Source organism: Dicentrarchus labrax, unplaced genomic scaffold (assembly GCF_905237075.1).
Source record: "Dicentrarchus labrax unplaced genomic scaffold, dlabrax2021, whole genome shotgun sequence".
Lineage (NCBI taxonomy): Eukaryota > Metazoa > Chordata > Actinopteri > Moronidae > Dicentrarchus > Dicentrarchus labrax.
The window spans coordinates 4,455,459-4,475,512 of NW_026136701.1; the positions used below are offsets into that span (position 1 = coordinate 4,455,459).

The following is a 20,054-nucleotide window of genomic DNA, read 5'->3' on the forward strand; positions in this document are numbered from 1 at the left end:
CTCCTGGATCATGTTCTGCAGAACAATGCTGCATCTACCGTAAGCTACAAAACAGAGCAGAGCTGTGCAATCCATCCTAACCAGCAAGACACAAAACATGTTTTTGCACTCTGATCATATTAAAGCACAACATACATTTCTACAGTGATGTGATTTGTTTTCAGGTAGTATGAAAACATTTATGTAATAACTGAAATGAGACTAAATATCCTGTGAAAAGGACGGTAATAATAAAACAAGACTCAAAAAGTGCTTTTTACAGAATAAAGGGAAGAAAATGGGTGTGAGACGAACAATGGAAGGGTTAGAAATAAAAAAAGATGGATCATTGCAACCGAGGACAAGTCACCAGTGATATGGAGACATGGGGAGAGGAAAGGAATGACAGGATGGACAAATGAGAGATGCTAAAATCTATAGGAGTGGAAATGAAAAGAAGGAGGAATGCTTGGAGCAATGGCCTTGAGTATATACAGTATACATTCTCTCCTTTCTATGTTATGTTATTTCTCTTTCTGCCATATTGTCCTACTCTATCTCAACCTTTTTGTTTCTTTCCTCTTTCCTCCACCTTTTATTCTCCTTTTTCCTCTGACTAGAAACCCCAAACACTCAATCCCACCAGTTTAAACTAAATTAACTTAAACGGGAAATTGGAAATTTTGACTTTTGGTATCAATTCATAGGTTTTTCTTTCCTCCTTTTATCGAGAGAGAGAGTTTATATGTGTATGTGTGTAAGGCAGCTCATACATGTTGGAAGTGTTATTGTTTCAGAGAAGAATTCCTGGGTATCCACTCCAAGGGGCTGTGAAATTTGCCTTTCAAATGAAGTCCTGCAACTTCTTAAAACGCCACCTCTCGCAGAAATAAGCGATCCCAGTAACTGCCAGGCCTCCTTCTCCTCCACTGCTGTCCTCCGAGACTCCCCCGCTAATTATAAAATGCATAAAACATGCCGCGAATGCCAGCGAGACAATAGAGGGAAATTGTGAATTTTTAGCCCTGACATTTAATGTTCGCCTTGCATTATTCACGCACCCTTTGCCTATTTACCCTTCTCTCTCCCAACTTGGGGGATCGGGAGGTAAGGTAAAAAGGCACGGACATTGAATCCGTATTGGAGATGGGGGGAGGGAGGGAGGGAGGGGGGCGAGGGCATCCAGGTGGAATGGAAAAATCGACCACGTGTCGCCCTTAAATAACATCTCAGGGACGACAGTAGAGTCAAGGAGGAGGAGCGGCTTATGTTTATTGGATTTTTTTCTCATCGCCTTCGCCGGGTTTAGCAAGAGCAAAGAGAGGGTTGTTGTACCATGTTTGCACAAAAGGGGTAGAGGCAAGAGGGAAAATGAGGGAAATGAGAAACATGGGGAAAGCTGGGAGCGGTGACGGAAAGACAAGTGGGGGAAAAACAAAGGCAGACATACAGAGTGAGGGAACGCTGGGCTGGAAAAAGGGGCTCTCAAGAAAGCATGAGCCGTTCCCAGCAGAACTTGTTCCTTAAACTTCCCACCCAGCCACTGAGTGACCGAGCCAAAGGCTAATGCCGAAGCGGTTTGACCCTCTGACTCGTTTAAGTCATTCGTGCTCCAGTTTGGAAGGCAGAGAATTATGTGGGGAAGCCGCTGTCCAAGCCTTTTTCTTCTCTGAGCCAGACAAAATTACAAGCTTCATTTTTCTCTGCGGCAGAGAGCATGAACCTGCAGCAGAATGCATCAGCTCACTATCTGTGTGCTACAATTACCGCAGCTGGGAATCCTTATTAGATCTGACACACATATGTGTTTCGTGTCCGTTTCGGAGCTGCGGATATGTGTTTCTGTGCAGATTCCATGTATGTTTCTGGTGCTCGTGCATATGCTGCTGAGCACCTGGCCTGGCCCTTGGCAAACATTAGACCGGGGGGAGGTCCATCAGCATTAGAGGCCAGCTGTATTCCTCAACCCCAGCAGCTCACTACTCACCTCTCAGCATTTATGCGAGTCAGCAGCAATAGCCGGCCAGCTGCACACCTGCTCTACCCCCCTGTAATTCAGGCTCACCGCACACTGAGGCTGGGGAGGGGTGGAGGCGAGAGTTGGAAGAAAGCTAACTGAGGAGGATTGATGCTAACAGAACGGGATGACAGCCCAAACGAGAGAAAAACAAGGAGGTTAAGAGAGAGCGACAGAAGGAGAGACAGATGAATCCAAAGGAAGAGACAAAAGAGGAGATGAGTAGAATGGCAGAGGCGGAGAGAGGAGCACACATCTACATTTTGATGTGGGCTATGTTTGGGAGGTGAAGAGCAAACGCTGGAGGGAACACAGTGGATGCTAGGTGTCTCTATTGTTAAAGGTTTGATTTGGTGAAAGGGACAGAACAGAATTTACAAGAAGGCTTGTGACTGTAGCTTGTGAGCAAATTTATCTTAATATTTACATTCAGTTCAACGGATAATACCTAACCTGACTGCTCAATGATTTTTTTAAACAGAACCATATGCAAGTCGTCGTTGGAGACTGATTGAAAAAGGGCAGTTTTACAAAATAATTGGCAGGTGATTAGATGAACCATCTGTCTATTACTGTCTCTCACGGGGGAATGTAGTCAAACTCTTACTGAAGGCAGTCAGGAGAAGAATGAAAACATCTTTTCCACCAAGAAAAGCCTTCAGTGCATTCCTTTGCTCTTCTTCCAATGAAGAAATATTCTCTAGGTCTGATGTAACTGATGCTCACAGCATCTATGTTAACCTCTATATGCCCACTTAGATTGGCCCGGTATCATGTAGTTTGGCCATAAAAAATAGATTTAAGCCTGGTGGATTCTTGCATGGTCTCATGGTAAAAACAACAATTCCAACCATTGAAAACATAATGGACAGAGCTTTTGGGTCTGTGAAGTGAATCCAACGCAGTGTCTTAAACCTACATTCTATGTAATGACCAGCAGGGGGAGCTCCATGGGCTGCAGTAATTCACAGATACCATGCAGTCATATGGAGAATAAGCCGACTTCTCACTAGATTTTTTATCTCAGTAAACGGTTTCCTAGTGAGTTTATGGTCTCAATCTCTAGTTTCAAGTCTTGTTCCACACATTATGATGTTCACTGAGTAAATGATGTTCAAATTTAGAGTAAAACAGACGATAAAACAGGGTATGCTTTAGGGCGTGGCTACCTTGTGACTGACAGGTCATTCTCAGTCCAAAAAAGGACAGAAAACCACAGCAAAAACATGCTACTTAACTGTGTTGCAGTGACATTGGCCATGTGTCAACACTGGAAAAATGCTTACTTCCTCCTTTTACGGTTAAAAAAATAAATATATATTTTCTGTTTGAGTGGTTAGAAGAACTGGAATTTTTATTAAACAATGTTTTCATGGTGGTTAGAAAAAAGAAGGTAGAAGAGTGAGGACACATTCTCAAATGTTAAACAAGACAGATCCTGGTTTATAGTGAAGTCAAGTTGCAAGGAAGCAATGAACACCCAGCTCCAGCTCAACGCACCAAACTCAGATCAAACTGTCAAACTAGGCAGTGCAGATCAAATATGAATAAAAATTATGTTACTGCACTGCCATTTCTCACCTAAAATCATTTCAGAAACATATTTTAGTGTACTGTTAGCTGTTATACGAGATCATGTGTGACCAGGAGAGCTGCCATTGTGTCCTGCTACGGATGAGTCAAAATTGCACAGTGAATGAGAGAGCCAATGACGGCTTCACAGTTGATACTAACCAATATAATCATCACAAACTTTTAAGCAACCTCAATTTTCTCTCCTACAAAATCAAACTGCTATATACTGTTACTAATGCATTAAGGATTAGAGCTGCCACAATTAGCCGATTAATCAATTGGTCAAACAGCTATTATGATATATATGATATGAATATAAAATGCTAAACATTCTCTGGTTTCAGCTCCTCAAATCTGAAGTCTTGCCATGTATAACAGTTAATTCAATATCTTTAGGGGTTGGACTGTTTGTCGGACAAAACAAGAAAACTGAAGACTTGAATGCCTCACCGCAGGCTCTAAGAAATTGTGAGTGGGATTTCATAGATTGAACAATTAATAAATAATGAAAGTAATCATTAGTTGCAGCTCTACTAGAGATCAATCTCTTACATTTTACTGTAACAACACCGCCTGAACTAGGAAGGCAGTGAGGGGAGGTTGACCTGTTCAGATAAATACACTACAAATACACCAGGTAGACCTGCATGTCTGATATGTGCACACTATTTCAATGGGTATAACTATTTGTTTTAATATTTGACTGCTTTGTCACATCTTTACTCTTGGCTGCAGTGTACTGTATATGTCCAGAGATCAAATACAGCAATGTGTTTGCATCTTTGCAGAAAGTGGTATTTGCTAAACTTGTTTAAAAAATTTGAATTGTGAAATCACAGTCATCCTCTGAATTAATAGAATGGTAAAACAAGACTCTCTGATATATTTGTTCAAACAAGGCTCATAATTAAAAATATTGAGTCCAGTAACATTATCTGTCAGTTTGAGGAGATAATTTGACTGTAAATGTTCAGAAATATAATTGACAAATTGGGAAGGAACACAAAATCTGTCCAAGTCTTCCTACTCACTGGAGGCAAACAGAGACACACTCGGCCCAATGGAATGGCACTCAGCGTCTCTTTACAGACCTCTGCAATCTGTCCACACAAATTAAGCCACTTCAACTAATCTCCGTCTGTAGTTCCAGCGAGGTCTTTTCTGGTGGTGGTAAAGACTTTTTCGGAACAGCTTGTTGACAAATCCAAAAAACAAGGAGAATAACTTAATGATTGAAGCGGGAGAAGGTTGATCGTCTTGCTCGAGCTAACATGTAGGTTTCAATATTTTATGAGGCCTTTTAGGAAGCCTCGGCTCCGCCCACTGAGCTGTCTCACTTTCTCTTTCTGGGAAAGGAGAAAGATTAAGGATAAATAAAGTGTACCACAATTAAAACGTGTGACTGGATTAATCAGCTAAGGACAAAAGCAGGTGCCATGAAAGGGCATCTGATTAAAACAAAGCAAAAGAGAAACATGTAATTGGCTTTTTCTCAGACTCACGGCGCCTACGGGCTGAATCTGTTCTTGAACAAGCTTGAACACCACCCACCTTCAAAAAAACACACACAAACACATTCACACTCAGATGTGGCTGGATCACGAAGCAGCAGAGCCAGCAATAATGTCAGGATAATGCCGATAATGTCCGGAGACACACTCTGATGGGCTGTGGTTGGAAACTGGAACCCAGACAAATGATGTGCTGTGCTGGCTGTGTGTGTTCATGTTTCTGTGCAGCACATATTACATCCATGTGCGTTACCATGTGTGTCTTATCTGTGTGTTCTCTGGTCAGTCTCCAGCTAGACAAACAAACAGCCATATGGTCAATTAAGGCCCATCAATACCTCTGTTAACATCTTCACCAGCTGATAATTAAGAGAACAGCAGCCTGTCAGCAGCACGCTCTGCTGAGAGTCATATTAGTCCGCCTCACACACCCCACCAGCTGATTATTGTTAGAAAGCCAGAATGTGCTGTTTTTGGTAAGACCTTGCTTAAATTAAGGGTTATAAGTCATTGTTTGTGCACTGTGAGCATATTACAAAGATGCCATTACCGTCTGAAAATGGGCAGGCTATTAAAAAAAAAAAATTACTCTTTTGATGAGCTCACCAGAGAAAATCATTAAACACATTAGAAACTCAGATGAATGGAATAAATAAATGCTCCTCAAAGGGGTTGAGACAATCTCACTAAATAGCATTTTTTTTCTTTTTTAGTCTCTTGTTCTTGAGCCAATTTGGTCATGATTCAGTCCCATTGACAGTATATATAATGGACAGTGTCTTAAACTAGCATTCTATGTAATGGACAGCAAGGGGCAGCTCCATTGGCTGCAATAACACAGATACCATGTAGTTTTTTGGAGAAATAAACTGACTTTTCACCTGATTTGCTTAATTCCAGAGCAGATTGGACTTTACTCAACAAACCCTAAGTAAAACATTTAAAGAATATAAAAATCTAAAAAACAACAAACACTGACACACATATTAACACATTCCAACAGGACATAGTCTTACCGTAAAGGACTTACAAAAACATTCTTTTTAATTTTTTTAAGCTTATTAATCCTGTTCATTTTATAGCAAATAATACTGTTACCACAAAATACCACAGTATATAACAGGGGACTGACCTCAATCAAAATTATTTATTAAATATAATGTGAATGTAATTATCTGAAGAGCCCCTACATCTGAGCAGCCTGAGTGAGACATGAGTAGAGATACAAATACAACACAGACTAGTATTCCCCAAAAATATGAGTGTGTCAGTGGCTGGTGTGTTACAGCCTCATTCATTAATCCTCTGGAACTTTGTTGACAGGTACTGAAGTAAAGCTTCAATAAATGATGAAAAACTAGTCGGCTGGGAGCTTAAAAAGGCAATCAGTTGAAAGTTACTGATTACCTGCCTAAAACTGGTATTAAGAATCTGACTTCCATCAATTACGTCCAGAATAATTGGCCTTTAAATGTACAGATGATAGGATAAAAAGGGCTTGTGTAAAGTACTAATTGCATCTTGAGGCATAATGAATCCAAAATTACTGAGCCTTGTGATCAACTTTGTTAGAAAAGCATATTTCATACACACGGGGCAGGGTTGTGTTACTATGGTATCATTACTTATAACATGCATTTTAGCATCAGCATTACTAATTATTGGGCTTACAGAAGCAAATTCCGGATTTCTGAATGCATGAATGAATGCATTCCACTGATGAGCAAGAAACCTTTCAATGTTTTTTTGTTTTTTTTTACTTTATTGCATTGTTGGCTACAGTCACACCAGATGGTGTTTACCTAGGGTTTCCTTTCTACAGTGTAATTACAGATGCCAGATACAGATGTTTTATGGCTACAATCCTGCAGATGTGATATTCCTTTGGAATAAGCAAATAAATCAATTAATTTCTTAGTACACAATTCTCAAAATCTATAAACTGGGGCTCAAACACACTGAAAAATACTTTTCCATACAGCCCCATGTACTGCATCTTCTGTCTTTCCAAATCTATCATTCAATCTTTATTCCCTCCATCCTTCCATCACGGCACTTCTCTCCCATCTCCAACTCCCATGTCTTCTCTCCTTTTCCCTATCCAACTCCTCCTTCTCCCCCTCCCTTCCTTGCTAATTTTTCTCCATCTAAAGGTCTGATAATTACGGAAGCTGCTCACTACTAAGTCAAGCAGCCTCATAAAGTCCCTACATGCATACTGCAACATCACCTTTATTAGTTGCTAGCCAGTTTAATCCCTTCCAAATAGCTCCACACTGTCTGCTGGGCTTCAGTTAATATTCTGGCAGCAGCAGCAAGAGAACAAATTCTGGTAATTGAAAGGACCGTGGGGGATGGGGAACTCAAATTACAATGTACCCTACAGCAATATACCTGAGGCTATGTTTGGAATATACATTCACTTATGCCTGTATACCTGTTTGCAGGAACAATCTGCTTTCCTAAAGTCACCGTAATGATGCAGAGTGGTCACTCAGGACACATTTTAGAAACCACTTAAGGCAGGGTCCCGGGGGAAACTGTCTCAGATAAAGCAAAGAAACTAAAAAAAGTAGCAAAATGGGAATGTGAGCTGGCAAACATGCCAAGGACTCAAAATATAAGCATATCTCATTTGAGTTTGACTGCACCAAGCTGGCGCTGACATCAATACTCAGTCCACTATGTGCCGCATGCATTGTTACGCCAAGTTTCTGGAACTCTACTGGAGGGATGGACGCATTCTTCCAAAAGATATTCCTTCATTTGGTGTCTGATGATGGTGGTGGAGGTCGCTGTCTAACACACCAGTGCAAAATCTTCCATAGATGTCCAGTTGGGTTGAGATGTGGTGACTGCGAAGGCCACAGCATGTGATTCACATCATTTTCATTCTCATCAAAGCATTCAGTGACCTCTTGTACCCTATGGATGGGGGCATTGTCCACTCCCATCAGGATAGAAATGTTTAATCACAGGAAAAGGTGATCACTCAGAACAACTTTGTATCTACATCAAATAACAGCAAGTTCAAAAATAAAGCAAATAAAAGTGCAGCTGTGTCAAAATTTGTATCCAGTTCAAAATTAGAAAATAAATAAAAGTGCCACTTTGCAATCTGTTAAAAAAAGAAAAGAAGAGAAATCCATTTGGCAAGACAGGTCTATTTATCCCTGCATTAGTGGCTGCAATGAGCCTGTTATGCATTGCACAATTTCTCAAAGTGGGGTTGCAGGCTTGATACTGCCACTCTCAAGTCATGCTCAATGTTCAGACGAGATCTGTACTTTGTTTTCAGTGAAGCAACAGCTGAAAAGCCCATCTCACAGAGATATGATGTGGCAAAGTGAAGAAGAATGCACATAGCTCTCTGCTCGATGAGTGGATACTCCCTCTCTACTCCAAACCAGAATTCACTAAGAGTCTGAGCTTTAAATGTTGTGTTATTGCCCACACTAGCCTGCTACCCATCGGCGCGAAACATAGATATATACACATATATTAAATATATACACATATATCAAATATATACACATATATCTATGGGCGCCCTACTATAATATCCTTCTGACGAAATCAGAATCAACTGGGCTTGCTCAGCATTTTTATAGATGCCACAGAGCATGATTGGATGTTAATTGCTTAATTGTACCATGCAGTGGAGCTGTGTGGATGCATCTGCATTTGATATGGTTCTTCATTCATTTATTCATCTGTATTTCCACAAAACTAATACAAATATAGCTTCCCTGTCTATTGCTTTTGTTTTCATGGTTCTTTAGAGTGCCAAATGTAAGCTAGCACAGTTTGCCAGCTACCTTGACTTTGAGGTATCCTCAGCATGCTAAATACCTGGAAAAGGGTACATTTCTAAACATTCCAGTACACAAACGTACAGAAAATGAATAATACAGCAAAATTAAAATGTCATGACATATATATCATATCTGTTAATTACTGAAGCGCCTCATTTTGATACTAAATATAATCAGTGCTGCCTGCATCCACACAACAGACAGTGAGCGCACAAACAGTGTTAACAAGCTCTTAGCGGAACCGTCCACAGCTGAGTAAAATCTTTACATATACAAACAGTTGGCGGATAATTGAGCGAGTATCGGGCCCTTGTGGCCCATCTGATGCTTACCAGTCTGGCCACGTAGGCTAATAGGGCGGCCATGCAATTAGTACTGGTCTAAATGTAGCTGTAATGATTATTCCCACAGACAAAAGGGCTCTGACCGAAAACACTAACTAGCCACAGTGTTGTAATGATGATTGGACTGACGCACATTATGCTGGACAAGCTGATTCCTGACATATTCAGTACTGCAAATAGAAGCCACATTGTCAACTAACCACATCCATTAATAATGAGCTCATGGTAGCTTTTGTGGACACACAGCTGCTCGAGTGAGTGAATGTACAGACTCTAGTTGTATAGAGGCGCCCCTTAGAGAAATATAAATGAATGCAATCTAACTAGGCAGTCATCGCAGTATGAAATTAGGATGCCATTGGAGTGCAGGGGGTTCGCTTTTCATCCATAGATGAATTTGCTGATTGATTTTGTGCAATTATTTACTTTTGTTATTGCAGTGCAGACGGATAATGGCACATTTCATGTCAGTTTCAAGGTTGATTTGAGGTTGATTGATTTTGGAGGGGCTTCAGATTCCTATTAATATAGATCCCCCTTGCGCTGTTAAAAAGCCTCTGTGATGGTGTCAGCTTAATAATATTTGAACTGCCTCTGATACTGTCATTCCCGACAAGCAGCGGTGGCCACAGCGTTGACCAGCAGTGTGTATTAATCAGCTATGCAGTCACATCGCCATCTGCCAATACTGCTAAGTCGACAATAACAACCATTAATGGGTAGAATTAGCCATAGCCGAGGGCCCATCACATTTTAAAGGAAATCAATGGACAAACAAAAAGCTGGTAATTTACCACTGGATAGGTCAGTCACTTACAGTCATCCGAATCTTCCGGATAGTCTGACAGACATAAAGGACAAGCCAAATCCACAACCAGAGGAGAGTGCAGTCGTTCCACTCCTGAAAATAGAATAAAGCTCCTCATGAATTCGCTTACCAAATAAATTCTATTTACATGCAAACGCTGTGCTTTTGGTTTGTAGTATTTTTCAGTACAGCCCCAACAAGAGGCTGCTAAAGCACCGTTCATCAACAAATCCATTAAGCTATTAGTACAATCAGCATCAGTGTTACAATGAATGGTACTACTAGAACAGTCAGCACTACTGACTTGGTATCTTGGTTCATGTCAAAGGAGTATTCTAAAGGAACAGTTGGCTGTTAATTGAGCTGGCTTAAGCACAAATGGCCTATCAGAGCATTGCCAGGCAGGCCATATGTGGGCTAATTGGCCAACCATAGATAGCATGAGACCAGTGATAGAGGTGGGGAACGTTCCCACTTGCCAAACATCTCTGATCCACTGGAAACACAGGTGGGCTCATTCTGATTCCAGGCACATACTATATCAGTGCTCCCATAACCTTATCTAAATTTTTATGGAACAGTCATTTTGGGGCTGCTGTGACCAGACGCTGGACACATGCACCCAGTACTGATGTGAATAAGAATGAGAGGCTAATTAAGAGGGAGAGATTTGCATGGTTCAAGGGAACGTGACTTTCCCTCGGTAAGTTGGGCTTAAATGTATTTCTGTTTGTAAAGTGCAGGATGGGTAGGAATCACACTCCATATCCAGTGGTGGAAGGTACTATGACTAAGTATATTTACCTGAGTACAGTTTGAGGTATTGTTACATTATACTAGTAATGCACTACATTTCAGAGAGAAATATTGAATTTTTAAGCCATGACAGCGACATGGTTGTAGGGTTGGCAATGATGGTATGACAGTTGCCTGGCTGGTCCACCACTTTGGTTCCAAGAGAATTTTTTTAACTATTGGATGGATTAAAATGACATGTTGTACAGATACATTGTTTTCTGAGGATGGATCATACTGACTTTGGGGACCCCTGACCTTTCTTCTATCTCAGGGCTGCACAAAGTGGGGCCTGAGGGCTGAAGTTGGCATGTCGTAAGGTTCAATTTCTAGCAGAGAAAAAAATAAATACAATGATAATATAAATCTGTTTTATGCTGTTTTATCTTTTTGTGAGGTAAAACTTTTCTTTAAATATTTAGGATCCTCAATTATTAATTATTTTTCATAATCTGAGCATGGCGGGCCGAGCAGGAAGTCAGTCAATCAAGGGAACCATTTGCATCTTAACCATAAATAAGTGTTCGCTTTTGAACCAGGGCCTACCATTAATTTTCAGTTTTGGCCCTCCAAGGAAAAGGTTTAGGCACCTGTGCTCTAGCCCCACCAGTGTGTTGACATTTTTGGCTTTTAGTGACGTGTCTTGACAATTTGGATGGATTGCCTTAAAATCTGGTACAGATATTAATGTTTTTTGCTACCAGCTACAAACATTTACAAAATAATTGCTTTTATTTTTGACACTTTGCTGATATACAGTACTTCTGTACTTTTACTATTGAATGCAGGACTTCTACATGTAGTGAAGTATTTTTATAATATAGAATTGATGTGTTATTTGTTAAAGAAACTGAATACTACCAACACTCCCTTTTTTTATTCCTTATATTCAATGTTATATACATGATTTTTTTATTTACTGCTGGATCAAAAGTGCAGTATTCTTGCTTTGGCCTTCATATAATGGATCTGTTTTTAAATGAGCCAGACTTCATGGAATTTGGTTTCATTTGCGCTGACGAGGGTTATACCATCCCTTTTAAGGCCATTTCAAAAGGTAAGTAATGGCCGCCCAGAAGTCATTCATCTTCAATAAGTGGTGAGCAGGCAGGTGGATAAGCTACGGGCCGTCTGGCAGCTAGAGAGGCAAGTGAGTTTGTTCTAAAACTGTCATGTTTATGCTCATTCAGCGCTCGCCCACACAGCTGCTCAGCCAAATTTTAATCATACAGAAGTTTATTTACTTGACCTGTGAAATGATGTTCAATCACGGAGAAGGTTAATAACATATAATATCAACGTTTTCCTGTGCCGTGTCTTTTCATCAGCTTATATGAGCTTAATGATATAAGCATAATTGTCTTTACAGTTGTGGCAAAGAGTAAAGCATGGTAGAGTGAGTCAATCACATCAAAACTTGATTCACATAAGTGCAACTTTAAATACATGATTTTATTTATAGCCGAACTTGGTATGTAATAATTTCCCTATCAATTTCTTTAAGCAATCAAAGCACTCAGTTATGGATAGGAAAAGATAGTGGTAACACTTATACACAGTGAACATCAACTACAACATTTAAATTGCGCAGTTATATCCGGTATGGGCATAATTCCTAAGGAAAATTGACATTACAAAACCCAATTGGTGTTTCCTAGTGTATGTTAACATTAGATACAAATTTGGAAATAGGCGCAACTAGAACCTCAAAACCTTGTTTGTCCCTCAGTGACTGAATATGCTCCGACTTTTGCTAAGCTAGGCTAAACATGTCAACTAACTACCTCTGTATCGAATGCACAGATAACTGACCATCTCACCCAACTCTTGGTAAGGCAACGAAAAAAGCAAATTTCTCATAAGTTCTATGAAAATTCCAAAATAGAAATCAAAAACAAGAAGAGAGAAACAAGGCCAAGACTGCACACCACATCGGCAGTGTGGTTCTATTCAGACAACAACACAAAAGGTAGAGCGCCGACATTGACACTATCTGACTGCTCGCTATCTGATAAGGCTGCATGAACAATACCCACCTCATTAATTGCAGGTTAGGATTTTCTGAGTAGTGCAAAAATACAAGTGGATTATGGTCCGTGTAGACAAATGGAGGTGTCCCAGGGATGACACTGACATCAATGTCCTGGTGAGCCAAAATTAATGCCAGTGTGGCTCTCAATTACTAAACTAACCACTATGTGCTTTTCTAAAAAAAACCTTCACTGGTTTACCTCCACCTCATCTTAACACTGCACCAGACTCACAATACCTGCATACAAGTGAAGTTTAAAAGGTTTACCGAGCTATGGTGGGAAAGAATGTGCCCCAACAGCAAAAGTAAGAAGCAAACAAACATTGCTTCAGTTTTAAGTGGAACTGTCAGATGAGAAGTTTTTTAGTTTATTTTTTACTGAAGTCATGGCAGTTTACAACAATGACAAGAAAATTCCTTGCTCCACTGAAAAGTATGAAGATGAAAAGCAAATTTCACATGCAGTGCTCTTTTATTTAAAGTTTCTGGAAACCAGAGGTGGAAGCAGTACTCAGATACTTTGATGAGGTAAAGTGCTGCAAAGTAAAATATACTCCATTACAAGAAAAACTGGTGCAAAGTTGAAAACATTTCAACTTCAAGCAAGAAATTTAAGTCATTTATGAATATGCCAGTGAGCAGTGAGGGGTTTAGTTAGCATTAAAAAACACTCTACAGACACATTGATAAGTAGCTACACCTAAAATCTGGGCAGTTGATATTGGCTGTTTGGAGAGAATAAACAGACAGTCCAACAGTCAAATTTGTGCACAAAACAGGAGGTGAACATTTGCTTCGCAATCTGTTGGAACACTTTTAGTGGTCGGAGCTGTTAAGTGACCGGTAGCTTGCATTTTAACCGAAGCAGTGTCTGACCCCAGGTAAGTGTCAACTGCTTTGGCCAATTCACACCAATTGTACCATGGGTAAGACTGCATGGGTCTACAGATGGCATATTGTTCAACATCTTTATCCATCCTCGCTTCACAGTAATAACAGAGGGATAAATCCCAGCTCCGACAATAGTGAGTGTCTTCTATATCAAATCGTTTTTTGGGCCCAGACAGTATCTGATGTACTCTTACTAAGCGTGTGGGGCCAGACCAGTCACCATTGGTAAACATCACATTCTGCTTTCATTACATTGGTATTTTGTGAAGACATTTCTTATTTGCTTTGTTCTAGACTAGTTTCATGTGGCCAGACAAATAGATGCTCTTTTCATTTCACTCCTATGGGCCACATTACATTCGTTCTACTCTTTCTAGTTCTTTTATCATTAGGAGAAAAAGGTTTGATGTTGAATCTCTTTGTTTCCGAACACTCCATCCTCTCAAATAACCTCTGTATCTGAGGGCTTTTGATAAACAGTGCAGCATCTGCTGCATAATTCAGAGGTCCTAAAACTTCTTCTGTTCTGGACCAAAATGAAAAATGTAATCCCATCCCCTGGGTCGCATGCAGCCTCATTATTCATTGCCACTGGTGTCATATGGGAACCCCAGCAGTGGTAGGGCCGTGAAATATTGTAGGTCCCAGTACATAGTTTAAGAAAGAATAGGGTGCTATCTAGTGCATGTGTGGGCAGCATGTTCCACTTGTTTTAATTCTGTGTGGTCCGTGTCAGTCGCCAGGGTCATGCATTGTGCTATTGCTCCATTACCATAGGGAATGAGTTTGACAGGGCAGCAACGTTACGACCCTGTCATCACAGAAATATGCTCCTCATTGTAACTATATTGCTTCCGGTGGTGATGCGTAATCAAGGCCAATTGCGAGGCCATCGTCTCATCTCTTCCAGCAGGCTGCACATGTTGACACGTGTGTCACTCGGGCTTTATCCCGAGCACCTCAGCCATAATGCAATCAGCTGGTGTTTTCATGATGGGCTGGGGTAAAAAATTACAAACATGGACCGTTATCAAAGAAAATAATCTGCAGGAATTTCTCAGGGGAGCGTATGTTTCTATTTGGACCTTATTAAAACCGTGCAAATTGAATCTAGTCCGCCACTAGCAGTGGAATTTGAATGTCTGAGATTAGCATTTTGGTGAATCAATAAAAGAAGCAACTCAAGGCCTTTTACAGGGTGGATTAATCTGTATAAGATTCATCAGAGTTGGCCTCTGGGACAAAAGTAGCCCCCACGCCCCCTCTCTCGTCTGTGTTTCCTGAAAGAGAGAGACACTCTTGGCCCACAGTGAAAGAGAAGGCATGATTGAAGGCTTATTTCTCCTTCCAACATCATCAGCAAGCAACCTGCCTCCATTACAGGAGCACATTAGCAGCTTATAGTCAGTTCATTGAAATGTGTTTAAGAAGTCCCCTCATCTGTAACAGATGTACTACAGTCTGCTGGGTCTCAGTGGGTATGTATACCTCACACACTCACACACACACACACACACACACACACTCACACACACACACACACACACACACACACAGGGAGTATATTTCCCACTGCATCACCGATAGATTGAGAACCATTTCTTAATGATCTCTTCCCCTGGGATTCCTACAGAAAACCATTTAGTTAGCAGTACCGCTCCTCAATGAAGTCAGAAGAGGTCTTGTAATTGCTTCACCAGGCCACAGCGGTAACGCTTCATTTTGCACAGCAGAAACTGCAGCAGCAGCATCATAAAAATGGCCTATCATGCATCTGTGCTGTATTTAACCTCCACTGGAATATCGGTGGTCATTTTAACCTTTCCGGTCTCAAATCTCATGAATCTGATTAGTTTGATTGAAACACAACACCCGTCAGTCAAGTGTCTCCGGGTCATCAGTTATCTACAGACATTATTAACAATGTCAGCCATGATAGATATATCTAATTTTATAGCACTATGCCAATACATCTGCTTATAGTGATCCTCTCCGAGCTTGATTGGCCACACGACTCATTATCACTTCTTGCAGACCATCATTGTGCTTGGCCCTTGTGAATATGGAGCCTTATCTTTCTGTGATCCTCACCTTGAGGAAAATCTACGATAAACCATTTGGCAGCACTGTTCTGTTCCTCAAGCATGGTCGGATTAACACTGCAGTCCTTTTGGCCCCTTGCTGTGGAGCCCCAGGACGCCCCCAAGTATTAGCAGATGAGCAACATGCAAAGCTAAGAATTAGAACAAAGCTACGAGCTAATGGTTCTCATGAAACAGACCTTGGCGAAGATCTAGCTGATTCCGCTTGACAACATCAGCCTCTGATGGCAGCCTGTTTAGTCAAGATTTGTGATAATGACCAAACATCTCCTAAAGCCAAAGCAGGGAAGCAGATCAGGAAATCCTGGGGCTTCTTTGTTGAAGCTCTGTGAATTATTAGACAGTACCCACGGTGGTGCCCGCCAACATGGACATATTTTCCAGTCAAATTGATTCATATGTTTAATAAAACATTGCAGCAAATACTCGAAAATACTCTAACCCTAACCCAAATCCCAAAATCTGTCTCAAGTGGGAAGTAAATGCTGCAGAGATAAATGTTCTTTTCCACTAAGGTGTTATGAGTTTGGGTTATCATGATTTCGACATCTAGTTTTTGGTGGAAACATGGACTATGTTTAAGGGCCTGGTCCATTATTGTGATCCTATCCATTAGGACAATGTCTCCTAAGCATTCAAACTGTACGCACATAATGCTAAACACATATTTTAAGCATCTATACAGTATTCCTACCTCATAAAAAATCATGCATATGGATGAGTCTTATTGGAGTCTCTGATGATGTTTTTATACTTATGTTCATTACTAAAGTGGTAATACCCAGGAGGATAGCCTGTTATTTACTGTTTACTGTGATTAGGGGTATAAGACAGATGCAGCACCAAAGTAGTCATAATGACGAGTACAGAACATCCTCAAGGGTATAATGGTATTTATACAATAGTGTATATGTAGGCTGTTAAGTCAAATGTCTGCTATTAAAGAGCGAACAAACCTAAGAGTAACAAACAGATTGGATCACTTAATAGCTCACTGTTTTCTGTAAAAGATGCAGAATGATCAAAAAAGGCATGTTGCAATGCTTTGTGAGAATTATCAGCATGTATTAGGCTGCTTGGTTGAGACTACATGTTGTTTAAAGTCAATGACTGCATCCTGATTGGATTATACTGTACTTTATGGACTCAATAACAAGCTTATCTGCTTATGATGCAACTCTTTAAGCCAATGGTTACCTACGTGACCCTGCCAAAAATATAATTAGTGTAATGAGGATAAACGTTCAGGAAAACTCTCATAAATCTCCCGGAGAAAGACGCTGTCGCCCTGAGCTGTGTCGAGCCTAACAGAAAGTTCAGATTGTTAATTAGCAGCAGCAAAGTTAATTCCTGTATCAGGTCATAATTAGCACATTTAGGAGTTTTGCTTTGAGGCGGTGTGAACCGCATGAATTGTATGTGACGAGCAAGGTTTGTAAAGAAACACCAAACAACTTGGTGTATATAATGGTCTAAAGCTGCAGTCAGGCCGAACAAAATGTACTGTGTGGCCAAAATCAAATAACATGAGTATGGTTGTAAAAATAGCCAGGCAAGCTAACAACAGCAGGTCACAAAGTTGTAGATCATACAGAATATTTCATGAATGAGTGGCCAGTTCCCCCCCCCGTCAAGCAGCCTCACGATTGCACGAGTCAAGGTTCCATCAGACTGAACTCTAGAGTGAAATAAAGGATGTGGGTCAGTTCGTGCCAGGCAGACAATCTTGCGTCAATCTCATCCACACTTGTTGCCATTTTTTTTGCAACCATTTTTCATGAATGTGGCTTGCTAGCTGTGATGGACACATAAACATCCCCATTCTTAATCCCATCGACCTGAATGTTTTCTTTTCGTAGGGCTCACAACATTGACAAAAAATTACATCTAAAACTAGAAGGACAGTTGGACAGGGCAGCCAAGGCCAATCTAATTAAAATGTGTTCACAATCTGCCATCAATGGACATGACACCTTACTTCTTTCACTAAACAAATCTGCAATGCCGACACTTGGTTAGGACAATCTAATTCCAGTCCGACTGTCAGTCTGGTTATTTGGTCTGTACCAAAACTCAACTGACAGCTTTCACACTAGGCTAAATGAACCAAGACAAACAGGTTAAGCGTGAAAGCACCCTAATATATGGAAACCATAAAAACTGGTTATAAATACGCTTTCCAGTTAAGTGATTTCTTTTGTGTCCTTCACTTGTGACACATTAAGATCCACTCAACCATTTGCTTAACAACCAAGCAAGCGTAAAACTCTGTCTAGTCTTAAAACAAGTGTTGCGTGAAGGTTAAACATATTCCATATCACTGGGCTGGCTGAAAAAAAGCATAATTCTAAACAACCTTGCCCATCTATGTGATTTCTTTCCCATAATTTCACCGTTCATGTGCGCCAGACTGTCATTGCTTCGGATTGTCTCATGGAACTTTTAATGTGATGGCGCCCAAGAGACATAATGATACCCTGGGTGTTCTTTACTGTGATTACAGGTATGTCAGTGACAAGGTTAGACATGAAAATTGCACCAAAATAGTCTCATCAAAGAACCAAGAAGTACAATCTTGTCTATCTTTTCAGGGAAGGATATCAGGCTGCAGCTACAAGTTGTATTATGGACTTAAACTCAACAACTTCACACACTTGGAACAAATTTTCCCTCACGCACACATAGTGTATGAGTGCACTCTTTCATCCCCTCTTTACAGCTCTCATATGAGATTTTGATGGAGCGAGGTGGGAGGATGGGTGGGTGAGAGGGGTAAAGGTTAACAGAGGAGATCGATAGCAACGCATTTGCTGACATATCTCCAAACGACTACAACCACTATTTTAAAAATCACTCACAACACACTCAAAGGCCAGCACTCATTGACTTTCTACTTGCATGTAGGTGAGTGTATATGCATGTGTGTGTGTGCATTTTTAATTGGTGCCGCCTGTCCTTTGAGAGTTCCCCACCACTTCTCAAACAATTAGTTTAATGGAGCATTACTCCAGTATCTGGGTTAGCAAAGTCAATGCATCGACATCCCGCAGACATAAAGTGTCAGCGTAGCCACTCCAACGGCCATGGAAACTCTGCCGCACACTTTAGATTACACAGAGCCCACACAGAGTGCACTCTGGTTAAGCAGAATCCACTAGCGTGGACGTTTGGGAGAAAGATTTATGAGCCATGTAGACAAACAAGACTCGCCAAAGCACGAGGCTTATGTGACAACACGTGAATGTGATCCAAAGACAGGACAGCTAAAAACTAATTCAAATTTGTCTTTTTGCACGATTGACGCTGGATCAGTAGTTTTTCAAATTTAGCCAATTGTCCAATTGTTCTTTACATTATTAAAGGAAAACAAGTAGTGTAGTCATTTTCTTCATGCAAAAACAAAATTTGGTGCAAAGCTCCCATTCTCTCCTTCTTTCACATTTTGCTGCTAAATGGATTCAAATGATACACAAAAATGTTTAATCCTTTAGTTTTTTCAGGTATCATACATATTTATACACAATACATTTATTTCAATCAATTTATTTCATTTTAAAAACTCAAAGCTCACTGATTAACCCCCCCTGTATGTAGGGATATGCTGTCTCTTTCCTGGTAAACAACAGCTGAGTGTAGCGTCTGTGCGTGTGATATTGACAGGTTTGGTTCCATTGTGCCTACACACAGAGCAAAGCTCTATAAAAATACTCGCAATAGTCAAGGTGCTTCACATAAGTGGCAGATGGATGTATAAACAGTTTTTGTTAAGAAATATTTCCAGCTCATAAGTCCCCCTAATACTGCAATTTAACATTTTGTGTACGGATTAAACAAATGAAAAGATGTTGAACATGTTAATCAGCGAGCTATTGAGGCGCTGGTAGGCATTGTTATTTACTATGGACAGAGCTAAGCTAGTTGTTTCCCCTTGCTTCCAGTCTTTATGTTTAGCAAGGCTTAGACCTGACTCTACTCTTGTCATCTCAATCTTGGAAAGAAAGCCAAAAAGCAAAATACCTAAATGTTGAACTATTCTATTTAAATAAGTAAAGAACACATGCACTGTTTTTCATGCTGTCTTGTCAGTTTCTCAAATATGAAATGTTGCAAAATGTCAGTGCTAGCCCTCAACTACATACTCTTCTATTTCTAATCAGACGTTGACACAGTCTTCAAAAAAACAAT

At 40.4% G+C, this 20,054-nt stretch overlaps 1 protein-coding gene across 2 annotated transcripts in view; it reads right to left on the minus strand.

Moving 5' to 3' along the window:
* The window catches only part of brinp2 (bone morphogenetic protein/retinoic acid inducible neural-specific 2), a 221,019-nt gene that overhangs the window by 132,465 nt on the left and 68,500 nt on the right, over positions 1–20,054 (minus strand). The window contains exon 2 of one of the 2 annotated variants that reach the window (XM_051402639.1): positions 10,059–10,142. The exons of the other annotated variant lie outside the window; for it this stretch is intronic. The gene's annotated coding sequence lies outside the window, so the exon portion shown is untranslated. The remainder of the gene's footprint in view (positions 1–10,058; positions 10,143–20,054) is intronic. 2 annotated transcript variants of the gene reach the window in all.